The sequence below is a fragment of the Periplaneta americana genome, chromosome 3 (assembly GCF_040183065.1).
Source record: "Periplaneta americana isolate PAMFEO1 chromosome 3, P.americana_PAMFEO1_priV1, whole genome shotgun sequence".
Taxonomy (NCBI): domain Eukaryota; kingdom Metazoa; phylum Arthropoda; class Insecta; order Blattodea; family Blattidae; genus Periplaneta; species Periplaneta americana.
The window spans coordinates 58965582-58979739 of NC_091119.1; positions in this window are offsets into that span (position 1 = coordinate 58965582).

Here is a 14158-nt window from a genome sequence, read left to right on the forward strand (position 1 = left end):
TTTAAGATTGAAGTAATGTGACTGAAATACTAGATATGTAAAATTAACATGATGTTCTATCTGCATTAATAATAAGATTGCTAGAACGACATCATTTTTAAATTCACAAATACCATTAATTAATTTTCAGTTTGCGCAATACCTAGATGCGAAACAAGGACAAGATGAATTCAGTTTCTATGAAGATTAAGCAAACTAACACTTCAATATTACTAATTCATGTAGTGATAAGAGAAGTTGTGAAACAAATGTTAAGTAAAAGTCGTGAACTGAATATAATTTATTTAAGTAATAATTGTAGGATTAATAGAATTTTGAAAAAAAAAAAGTTGTAACTTCAATTTTTATATTCGTGTGGAGTGGACGGCACACAGGTAGACATGGGATAATTTTGATTAGTGCTACGAAAGCCCCATGAATCTTGGTTCCCTGAGTAAAAATCTGTCTAGCAGAGCTCACATTTGACGTGGACGAGAAATTGTGTGTGAAGATTATTTTATGTGCTGTGCACTTATCTTTGGATTGACACTAAAGACAGGTAGGCCTACACATTGCGAAACTTATAGGCCTGCAATAAGGGATCTCCAATTTTTTTTTCGTATCTGTACATACTCATAGACCTATGGTTGATACTTTGTACGCAGTTTGTAACTGCTGGTATTGCCTAAGTCCCAAAAGATATAAAACTCTATATGGAAGAACATACTGTTTTATTGTCATTAAAATTTACATATTTCCACATATTGGATAATGCAAGTTATCAAAAAATCTCTACAAACTACTTTCAAGAATTAAGGAGAATTGCCCGTTCAAGATGTTATGAAAATGCAATAATTTAACATGAATATTTCTCAGAACAAAAGCCTTATATTTCTAGAGATAAATAATCTTAAACCCTCAGTTTCCAGCTACTGCAGTGTGGACCAGGAATACTGCTGGAGTAATAGATCGTGCTATTTCAATTATTTTTCCTAGACTACACTCCGTTTCTGGTATCTGTGGAGTAAGTCGACGCATTTGGATGGAGCCTATGACAACCAAGTGGGCGGAGCCTATCAATGCGGAAGTGTATTGCGGGCTGCATCGGCTCACAGCCGCTAAGGGATAAGATGCACGTGACAGAAGGTGATAGGTAGGGGAGGCATTTTAGGCGCTCGTCTTCAATCAATTCTTTCCCTCAGAGCGGTCATTGGACTGGCCCCCTCCAATCGGTTCCTATACTCCACAGATTACAGAAACGGAGTATAGTATAAAAGATGAAAGCCGCAAGGTCTAAACTTGTTGGCGAAATGTTTATTTCATCACCATTAATTCCATTGAGTATTCCATTTCTTAGTCTGGTATCCTGATGTAACCTGATGTTCGACTCGGTTAGTTATAGCATCCCACTCTATGGACTGCATGTCATTCTCGGCGGTGATGCCTGCCAAACGCATGGGCTCCAGTTGTTCCTACAAAATTTCGAAAATGTGGAATAATAAATGGTAAAATTTTAATCGACGGTGGAGAAGTTTTAAGGGCAATAAATTCCGTAATTTGGTTCACTTTAGAACAAAAATAAAGTGGGCTACCCCATGTAGATGTAGGCCTACTTTTTTCTTCAAAGGATATGTTTTTAATTATAGCTGTTAATTTTGTTGTTATTTTTATTTGTTGCTTTACTAGAGATGTAAAAAAAAGTCTGTTACAATAAAATTTATTGATCACGTTTTATTTCCAATTCTGGTGTGATTATTATTGCGTAACCTCATCCCACTTTGTTAACTACGTAAGCCTACACTACAAGTACTGGTACACGTAAGTTACTCCATTAATTCATATTTCCATTATTATTGTTGTAAAGAAAAATGCAAATTAATATTTATTGGTTTCATAGTTAATTATCGCTATAATCTTGAATGATTGAAGCTATTATAGTACATTTCAGTTCGTTTTGCACAAACAAAAATTATATTAACTTATTTCTTGCAGGTATCTTCGAGTTTATGGTGGAATTTAATATACTTCATTAAAATAATAAATTAACTTTATGCATTTAATATTTCAATAATGGAAGGAAGGTGTTAATTTTTCCAAAAGAACACAACGAAAGTTTAACATATTTTGTCGTCTGCTAGGAGAGAGATCTGCGATGAGGCGATAGTAGCGATCCTAGTGGTGGGCAACTACCCATGTTTGCATTTTTACTACATATTGAGCTTCGCGACTGTATATAGTAGACTGTGATGCCACCTTCAAATTTCTTTCTCATTGTAATGTGAGGTTATGTTACAATAAGACTTTGATGTGTCGCTAAATTGTAGCATACAGAAGCTTGTTTTACCCAAATTCATCAACACACATAGATGACATTTTGGTACATGGCTGATATAATGTTGTTTGCGTTCAATATATAATCTGTCATCATTTGATGTACGAAATCTAATTGTTTTTAATTTTCAGTATACAATACCTCCCTAGCAACAATTATCACAAAATACTAAAAAGAGCAGATTTATCTGCGTTTGTTGAATGCACATCATGATGCTCACGAAAAGGCACTAATTTATTTTGTGTGAACAAGATTACAATTTTTTAATATGAAGGAAAAGCAGGTATCCCTCTTCTGAAATTTATCCGAAAGGGGAAGAATTACAACTCCCTCCCCCCAAACATGTTTTCTCTTTTCTAGGCCTATATGTTTTCATTTTACAGGTGTATTATATGATGCGATATGGAAGCAGATAAATAATAACTGTACGTTTCTCGTCCACATTAAATTCAACGTGTTCATAATGTAGACCTGATATATTGCTTCATGTAGGCTACACAGCTGGCAGTGTTCTTTTTACGAATAAGCGGTCGTACTAATCATTTTCTTTTCATCTGAACTATTGCTAGAATATGCGTTTGTGTTTTTATTTGCTCTGTATGTTGTTAAATAACTGCTGAACATCGTCTTTGGTTAACAAATTGTTCTAGTATTCGTTTTATATCAGTCTTACGGTATTGAATTATGTCCATAACGTGGGCGAGATATTATCAGGCTGGAAAATTCGCTCTGAATGCATTTTTTTTACACAATTTTCTAATTTTCAGCAGATTTACGATACCCTGTGCGGTTTCTCTGCCAATGCAGAGTTAATTGCAATATACGGTAATTCTGTTATTTTCCTGACACTTTTATATCTTTTCTCATAAACGTACTGATTTAGATTCTTTACCCTACTGTAGGTATTTTGCTCTCTACAAATCATCGTCAGTCAAATGAAATAGCCTATAATAGTTGTTTGTAACGAATTAGTAGACAACCTCAATCCCTCCTGACCGCCTCCCTTACGAATTTCTTTCTCACTTTAATCAAATTTACTTTATACTGGTCCTTAAATTACTGAAACTAGTGCTGAGGTAGTTACGGTGATTTCTGAAGTGAAAATCGTTCAATTTATAAGGGTGAAATCAAAAATAACTTTTGTAGCCTTTCCTTGTCCTTAATTGGAAATTTGAGTAACTTCATATGACGACAATATTTCTTCCTTCTTCTACAGTTAACATAATCGCAGATGGGCATTTCTAAATGAAGTTTGTTACACAGAAACCTTTGAGACAATATTGACACTTGAAATTCTTTATATAGTTCATCTATAAGAGTTAAACTAGCGCTGAGGTAGTTTCCTTCATACTCAGCTTATTCACCTTGCATACATGAGTCTGTAACAGGTTAGGTTTGGTCAGTGCTGTCATGGTAATTTTTTTCTTGGCCATACACCCCATCCCTTGTTTTCTCCCTTGAAATATATTTTACTCTCCTCTCTCTATTTCTCCAATTGTCATTTAATTATTTTTTTTAATATTAAAGAAGAAGTAAAGAAAATGTTTTGCTTTACAATTTAATTGTACAAGTTTGATTTAAAGAATACACCATGTAGCACCACCATAGATGCACACTTGTCTCGATGAATCTTGGAGTGTATATTTGCAGCACTTCTTGTTTTTCAACCATTATTTTATATAATTCTGGATTCCAGTGCTGAAGAGGTGGATAATTTTTGTTTATGAACATCAAACAAAATAGGTGGTAGGTACAGTAGGAACAGGAAGAGATGATCTAAGATCTGTATAGATCTCCACGTACAAAACTTAGGCACCCATATGCCGTATGGCTCCTTACAGACAAAATTTTCATTTCCCCATACGATTAATTAAAAAAAAATTGTAGGTTCCATACGATATATGGCCTCGTGTGGCCTCCATGACAGCACTGGGGTCAGTTAGTTTAGGCACTTTTACACCTTGCATATACAATCAAATGCATCTACACAAAAAAATTCCTTATAAATTGAACGGTTTTCACTTCAGAAATCACAGGAACCGCTTCACCCAGGTAAGTAGTTAGCAGTTAATCATTTCAAAGCTCTTGTTATATTATGAAATAGCATCACACAATGCTGCCAAAATAAATGTTCCCAGTGTTAAAATTACAGAGTGTAAATTTCGCTTAGGACAGTTTTTGCTCTGGAAAATTAAAGGAAACAAACAGTATATCAAACCAGCAGCTGAGACACAAAGCACCTGAAATTCGAAAGTGGTTAAAAATGTTTATATTTCGTTCTTTCTTATTTACCAGCAACAGAAGTACCGGTATCAGATTTTTTGCAGAGCTAATATCAGAGGCCCCTCTTATTAGAGAATGTTTCGAATATTATTATATTCTGGAAAACTACATTGGCACATCAACTTCCCCTCCCCCCGCCTGAATTCTGGGCTGAAGCACGAAAATTTCGAAATGTACAAACTACAGATGTGGCAGAATATTACCACAATGGTCTTCAGCAAGAATTTTGTAAGACATATCCAAATATCTTCATGGTCATTATATGTATTAAAATAAAGCATACACTACATGTGAAGTACCTACTAAAAATGAGAGAAATAGAAATGGGAAGGACAATAAAAAAAGTGGAATGGACAAACACTAAGAAACTATTCATCTTGAATCAGTATGAACAATAGGACACTTTTTTTTTGGTGTTAGTGGTATAGAATATGAAATTAAGTTGCATCAATAAGTTTTTCGAGTTTAGCATTACTTTAAGTATTTATTGTCCCCCTGTTGGAAAGATGGAATTACTTTGTTTGAAACTTGATGAAATTTTATTGTACCTTAACTCAGTTTAGTAAGGTACAATAAAATTCAAAATAATAACTGCAGGCCATTTTAAAATAAATCTGTTGGATGTAAATTATTTCTTAATTTATTAGGACCATAAAGGTATTGTTACAAGCGATAGATTGAATCATTTTTATCTTAATAATTTAATGTAGGATGATTATTTCGGGAATTGTTATGCTCTAAATTGTGAGGATATTTTAATACTTTTTTAAAATATAAATTTGGAATATGTTTCCAGTTAGTAAAGAGTAATTCAGAGAGACAGAGGTCTCAAGCATATTTATTGACACATGCCAGAATTATTAAATATGAAAAAAAGAGTTCTTGCACTAACATACTGTTTATAAAGTAACCAAATCTTAAGAAATACAGTATATGTACTGGTATTCTATATAAAGGCATAGGAGTGAATATAAATCTGTTTTAAGGAATTCCTATTTAATATTCCTGCTATAGGAACATGACAAAATAAATACAACGCAGCATGGAAGCTAATTCAACTCTTATCGAGTATTGTTGATGAGATGTGTTATGAAGGTAGACCGAATCATTCAATATAAATGTATAAATAGGACGAATAATAATAGATTAATTTCAGTGTATGTAGAATCAAAACTGAAAGCGGTAACTAGTCTATGAATGATGTCTTAACAAGTATAAATAAAATGGACTCTTGACAATAGACACACATTTGGCTTCAGTAATAACTAGGACTTCAAAGAATTTATGGTAGCTCACCTGTCAGGCAAAACTCTGAATAATCAGCATTGTCGAACTATAGAAGCGCGATTAAAAAGTATTTTTTTCCCCACCCATTACATATGATTGCTTTCTTCAAGTCCCGGTAATAACATTATTAAATTAATTATCCCACATATTTGGGTGGTGCCTTTCTTTGTTTCTGACATAATTTATGAGAGTTTCTCTTTTACACTTCAATAGAGAAATACAACTTTCAGTGGACAATGAACGTGTAACTCTAATGGAACTCTAAGAACCACAGCATTAATGTTTTCTTCTTTTCTTTCATGCCCTTTAGTTTTTGTTGCAGATAATATCATGCTATTGGATAATTATCAGGGAAAGGATTTATATGTAAATACATATTTACTTATAAAGCTAATATAATTTATATTTTGCATTATCTTTATGTTTCACAATGTGTAGGGTTGAAAAATCCTACTTTTATTTTCCATATTTTTCCATATTTTAGAGTTTAGTACATATTTTCGTTAATTTCCATATATTTTCCATATTTCATATAAAACAGTCCATATTATATTAGGTTTAACAATAAAACAAAACAAAATTCCATTAACTTTTAAAAATACATTTCAACAATAGAGATTTAAACACATGTTCAGTAATCCCTTTAACATCAGAGTTATTTGAAAATTAGCAGTCCTATCAACAATGGGAAAGTAAGTTACAAAACTGTATTAATTTAATTTAAAATTTTTAACAGACTTCAGTTGTGCAGCTCAACAGTTAAATGCCAGTCAGAGTACACATAGGTTCAGTTTTGTAAATCATACTATAAAGACGGTAAATATGCCAAAAGTACGTCATTCAGTCAATTTAAAATCAAAACTAACAAGTTACATTTCAGAATTTAAAGAAGATGGTTTATCAACTGACAATAAAATATTATTTTGTAATTTGTGTCAGTGTGCAGTATCATCTACACAAAAGTTCCTGGTGCAACAACACATTACAACTAGTAAACATCAGGCCAACAAACAACTAAATTCCAAGCAGAGACAATTGTTTTTAACACAACCAACAACATCGAATGTAAGATCTGAGTTTAACATCGACCTGTGCCGTTCTCTCATCTCTGCTGATATTCCTCTCTACAAACTAAAGAATAAGGTCTTCAGGGAATTCCTTGAAAAATATACTCAACATACAATCCCGGATGAGTCAACACTTAGGAAGACGTATGCTCCATCCATCTACGATGAGACAATACAGAAGATAAGAGATGAAATTAAAGATAGTTCAATTTGGGTTTCCATTGATGAGACTCCCGACAAAGAAGGTAGACTTGTTGGTAATGTAGTTATCGGTTTGTTAAGTGAACAATATTCTGAACGAATTCTTTTACATTGTGATGTTCTAGAAAAGTGCAATAACAAAACTATAGTTAAACTGTTCAACGAAGCTATGGGTATCCTGTGGCCAAAAGGTATTATGTACGATAATGTGTTATTCTTTATTAGCGATGCTGCCCCTTATATGGTCAAAGCTGGACAAGCATTATCTGTTGTATATCCTAAATTGACTCATTTTACTTGTGTGGCGCATGCATTTCATCGTGTGGCAGAAGTGGTCAGAGACAATTTCCCTAAAGTAGATTTGTTGATTTCATCAGTGAAAAAAGTATTTCTCAAAGCTCCCAGTAGAGTTAACGTGTTGAAAGAAATGTACCCTGAAATTCCATTGCCACCAAAGCCAATTTTAACTAGATGGGGTACATGGCTAGAAGCAGTTGAATATTATGCCGAACATATAGACTCTATTAACAATGTTCTCCTTGCATTGGACTCTGAAGATGCAGTCTCAATTGATACTGCGAAAACAGTTACCTGTGACATAAGTGTGAAGAATGACTTAGCTCACATTCAGCATACATTTTCATGCATCATAAAAACGCTCAAAAGTCTCCAAAATAGGCACCTTTCACTATCTGAAAGTTTTGAAATTATAAATAGTACTGTGGAACAACTGAATCGTGGTAGAGGTAAAGTTGCAGATGCAGTAAGAGCTAAGGTGGACACTGTACTTTCAAAAAACCCTGGATATGAAGAACTACAAAAGGTTGTTGCTGTGATGAGTGGTGAATCAACAGTGAAGATTAACTTGGACTTATCCCCAGCAGACATTGTGAAATTGAATTATGTACCAGTTACTTCTTGTGACGTCGAACGCTCTTTTAGTCAGTATAAATCTATCCTCAGAGACAATAGAAGAAGATTCACTTTTCAGCACTTGAAAGAAATGTTTGTAACCTATTGTTATGGTAACAGACAATAAAAATTGTGTTTTGTTGAAACTACATTGGAAGATAAGGTACGTCCATTATATTTTTTGTTTAGTTTGATTAAAATGTACCAATATTTAACGTACATAGTCATTTTTTTATAATTTTAAGTCCATATTTAATTCCATATTTTGGTAAAAATCCATATTTAATTCCATATTTTGGTAAAAATAACTACATATATATTTACATATTTCATATATTTTTAGTCCATATAAATCCGTTCCCTGATAATTATACATGCACCTTTCTAATAAAATTGGCATATATTTCACTGGTCTCAGAAGTAAAATTAAATGTATAATAGCTTCTCGGTGCAAAATATTTACTGAAAATTATTGTAGGATTTGAATAGAAATGTCACTTCTCAGGCAAGGTTATTCGTGGATGACTGTATAATATATAGAAAAAATTAGTGATAAATCTTATATCACCGCCTTGCAAAACTAGCTTGACATTATTGAAAACTGGACTACAACAAATAAAATTAAAATCAATGTGAGCAAAAGTAAATCAATATGTATCCTTCTGTAAAACACAAAGTTAAATTCGTCTCATATACCAATTAAATGGATCACCAGTGTCACAAGTAAACACTTAGGTACTGTATATATTTTAGTAACAAACTGGTTGAAATAAGTCACTAATATTACAAGGATAGCCTGGAAAACACTACATTTCTTTATGCGTATTCTTAAGAAAGCTAACCGAAAGTCAAAAGAATTAATGTACATAACCCATGTTCGGTCCACTGCTGTGGAGTAATGGTAGGCACATCTGACCGTGAAATGAGTGGGCCCGGGTTCAAATCCTGATTGGGGCAAGTTACCTGGTTGAGGTTTTTTCCGAGGTTTTCCCCAATTGTAAGGCGAATGTCATGTAATCTATGGCGAATCCTCAACCTCATCTCGCCAAATATCATTTCACTATCATCAATCCCATCGAGGCTAAATAACCTAGTAGTTGATACAACATCGTTAAATAATCAATTTAAAAAAAGACGTCAGATAAGCAGAGGAAGTTACAAAAGCTTGTGGTGGCGAAGAATTTGAAGCATCTGTGTTGTTAAAAAAAGGGAAGTACTACAAATGGCAGAAAAAGTGGATAGCCTATATTGATGTATTTGTTACGTGACATTACACAGGAGATATCACCACATATAGTTGTAAACAACCGTGGATATTTTAAATCTGAAAGTGTACTTTAGTGTAATCAAGTGTTGCTTTGTATAATAAGAACTGTAGGCACAGTGTATACGGTAAATCTCTATATGCATTTGAAAAGATTAGTAATCAACTTGACAGAAATGTTCGTGTGTCACAATATAATTTGTAATATTTTATTTGTTAATGGCACTGTTATTTTTATTAAAGTATGCGATTTAGCAGTTACATGTACTTCACAAATGTCTTAATTGTTTCGAAAACAACTAAATGCATTTATGACATTTGGCACAATAATATGAACATTTTCCATTTTGGTAATAAATTAAGTGGCAAGAAAATGTTCATGTGTCACACCATATAATATTTAATATTTTTTACATTATTAATTATTCTTTTTCATTATGATTTTCTGTTTATATTTTGGAATGCTTACGTTAAAAAACAGTGATGTGTCTTTCATGAACTCCTAAGTATTTGATTAAGTATCCTGTGAAGATCATAGTTACTTCGAAAATGTTACGTGTGTGACTATGGAATGACCCATCAGTATTGTTAGTATTGTTACAAATTACAAAACCTGAAACTGTTAGAATGGGATCAGGAGTAGTGACAAAAAATGTAATGTTGTAGGCCTACATCAACATGACTATTTTAATCCAGTTTCTAATAGTTTTTAAGGTTTGAAGGCCTTTTGAGGTAAACAGTATTGAACATGTGAGGGAAGGGCTATTTCTTGGTAATGGATTAGGCCTGTATATTTTATAATATTATTAACTATATATTGTTAAAGTACCTAGTAAATATCTTAATATGTATATTATATAATACTGTAAACGAGACAATATCACAGGCTGCAAACTAGATTATTCTTGTTTTTGTATAATTATACGAACATGTATGAAATAAACAAGACTACCATTGGTTAGGTTAGGATAGGATTACTTATATATTGTAATCAGGCTATATGCACAAATTTTCCAATATACTACTATCATAACTAAATAGGTAATGTTAACATTAATTTTCATACGTTTTTGTGGTGCAAATTAAAATAATTCAAAGTAAAGTATAACAAAACTCCGATAACATTATAATTATGAACGTCAAATTCTCTTATTTTATTTATTTTTCAATGTTTAGTCCCTTATTTCCCATTGTTCTTTGGATTTATCATTAGTGAAATATCAATTAACGGATAAATTATGTTACACACTCAGTTGATAATATAAATAATATTCACGACAAATATATAAAATCAGAAGAGATAACGAATCATAATTTAGCCGACCGATAACTTTATAACATGGTCTACATATTCTAGGTAGATTGGCTTTGCGCGAGACTCTGTATTGTATTCTATTCAATACAAAGGCATACTTTATCTTATCTCTTCGCTTCGCCCTCGTGACAACTATAATTAGAACTCCCTCGTTCCGAACTTGCCAAGGTCATATAGGCCAATAATATTTATCCATGGTCATCAGTTGTCGACAGTACATACCGTTGCTTACGAGAATATCTCGTAAGCAAGAAATAATCGATTTAGACCAACCAGACCGGTTCAGAGTTCATGTCTCCTGATGGTGTTGATCATTGTGCCATCTGTTGACGATTGTTGAACTACATCAAGCCGGCCTCGACTGCAAACTCTAAAGCCTATATAAAAGAGCTATCTGTTAGTATATATGATCTAGGGTATAATCTCGAACAAAAATTAATTCAGGGAACTGAAATAAAGGACTTTTATTAAACATGACATTAATTTATTGATATTCTTTTATTTACAAATGGCTTCTAAATATAGTGTGCCCGTGTGTACCAGCAATTACCAGAGTGCTATAAGTGAGTGTTATGTTACTGTTTCCAAATTTCCAATTGAAAAGGATAAGTTATGTGGCTAGAATCTACTCGTCTACCACAAAATGTCTTCACGCCAAGAAGCATTCAGTTGTCTGTATTAAACACTTTGTAGTAAACGATTTTTACCTAGTAGGCCTACATATTTCTAGAGACAGAAGGAAATGTGCAAGAATACCTTCGAAATAGATGGATATTTAAAGAAACAAGGATATTTCCAGGTTTGCCGGAATGATTAGATAATCTTATTCCTCAACAAGAATGAACCCTGCTAATAGATGACAGAAATATGTTCGATGATTTGAGCAACAACAAATTAAGTAGTTGCAAATGGACAAAATTAATTCGTTTGGTGAACTGTGTGACATAGATACTTTAAAGAAGATAGCAGGTCGATCATTAATGTCATGCAGTGTTTGCGTACTTCTTATTGATTAATTTCGAAGGTATTAAAATATATGACAATTTATCTGTGTAATTGTGTGTAAGTAATCAAAATGATATTCACTGCATCACAGAGATGGTAAGTGCAAACATGAAATACTGCGGCTGCAGTATCTGTACTGTTGCGTTGAATGGGGGCAAGCTTGTGATTATGAATTAAGCAACCATAAGGCAAATTCCTGCATGACACAATCTGCAGTAGATTCTGTAATGTAGACTGCGATTACATAGTAAAAAAATGTTCGTTTAAAAGAAGAGTAGAGGAATAATGCAACAAAAAGTAAAACATTTCCTAAAAAAAATGACCAGTTAACAATAGAAGACCAAAAAATGCAAATAAATGCAAAATAAAAGTAAGCTGTATTGGTTCGTGTTGAAGTGAAACCAGTTTATATTGTATCCTGCATTGTCTGTGATATCAATGAAAAAATATGATATTTCATCAACTTCCGAGCCCTATCATCACTCATCAACCACCACCATTTTCCCACCTCACTTCTGATATTCCTATCACATCCACTCTTCCTTCAAGTTTTCCAACTTACCTGGTAGAATTGGAGTCTTGACATAACACGTTGCAGTTGATCTTCTTGTCGATCTTGTTGTCCATCTTCTTTTCTTCTCTCCATTGGATTTCGTCATGACATGTCCTTCCCCAGTATCTCCCACCCGGACATCCGATTGGGGAGATAGTTTACGTCGGAATTTTTTACCAGGGAAAGACTCATCATGCCATTTTTTATCACATCTTCTTGTGATGTAGAAAAATGCGGAAGCTTCCCACTGCTTTCCGCACACCACTCTCTCTTTCGCATCTTAAAAGATCCCAGGGGGCCCCAGCGTGGAGGTGAGGAGAGTGGATTTGACTAATTAGGCCCTCCGGACTTCACCGAAATTCACCGCAAGGGTTAAATATCAGTTCCATCAGGGTTTTTGACTTAATCAGAGACCGCGAAATCCCAATTAGCCTTTGCCCCCCCTTATTGAGACTCAAGCATTATAAATATCATCAATGTGAAAAGATCAACTAAGATCTGTCGGCTCGAGATTGTGGGTTCGATCCCGGTCCAGGTCGATGGCATTTAAGTGTGTTTAAATGCGACAGACTCATGTTAGTAGATTTACTGGCATGTAAAAGAACTCCTGCGGGACAAAATTCCGGCACACTAGCGACGCTGATGTAACCTCGGCAGTTGCGAACATCGTTAAATAAACCATAATTTTACATTTTTCAACTAAGATCTTTGTCGAACATAACACCAAGAAATTAGTCTTCAAGGATGATTTAAGATTGAAGTAATGTGACTAAAATACTACTGATGTAAAATTAACATTATTACTAAAAAATAAAATGTGTTCTATCTGCATTAATAATAAGATTGTTAGAACGACATCATTTTTAAATTCACAAATAGCATTAATTAATTTTCAGTTTGCGCAATACCTAGATGCGAAAAAGGACAAGATGAATTCAGTTTCTATGAAGATTAAGCAAACTAACACTTCAATATTACTAATTCATGTAGTGATAAGAGAAGTTGTGAAACAAATGTTAAGTAAAAGTCGTGAACTGAATATAATTATAGGATTAATAGAATTTTGAAAAAAAAAAAAAAACAGTTGTAACTTCAATTTTTATATTCGTGTGGAGTGGAGGGCACACAGGTAGACATGGGGTAATTTTGATTAGTGCTACGAAAGCCCCATGATTCTTGGTGTCCCTGAGTGAAAATCTGTCTAGCAGAGCTCACATTTGACGTGGACGAGAAATTGTGTGTGAAGATTATTTTATGTGCTGTGCACTTATCTTTGGATTGACACTAAAGACAGGTAGGCCTACACATTGAGAAACTTATAGGCCTGCAATAAGGGATCTCCAATTTTTTTTTTCGTATCTGTACATACTCGTAGATCTATGGTTGATACTTTGTACGCAGTTTGTAACAGCTGGTATTGCCTAAGTCCCAAAAGATATAAAACTCTATATGGAAGAACATACTGTTTTATTGTCATTAAAATTTACATATTTCCACATATTGGATAATGCAAGTTATCAAAAAATCTCTACAAACTACTTTCAAGAATTAAGGAGAACTGCCCGTTCAAGATGTTATGAAAATGCAATAATTTAACATGAATATTTCTCAGAACAAAAGCTTTATATTTCTAGAGGTAAATAATCTTAAACCCTCAGTTTCCAGCTACTGCAATGTGGACCAGGAATACTGCTGGAGTAATAGATCGTGCTATTTCAATTATTTTTCCTAGACTACACTCAGTTTCTGGCATCTGTAGAGTAAGTCGACGCATTTGGATGGAGCCTATGACAACCAAGTGGGTGGAGCCTATCAGTGCGGGAGTGTATTGCGGGCTGCATCGGCTCACAACAGCTAAGGGATAAGATGCACGTGACAGAAGGTGATAGGTAAGGGTGGCATTTTAGGTGCTCATCTTCAATCAATTCTTTCCCTCAGAGCGGTCATTGGACTGGCCCCC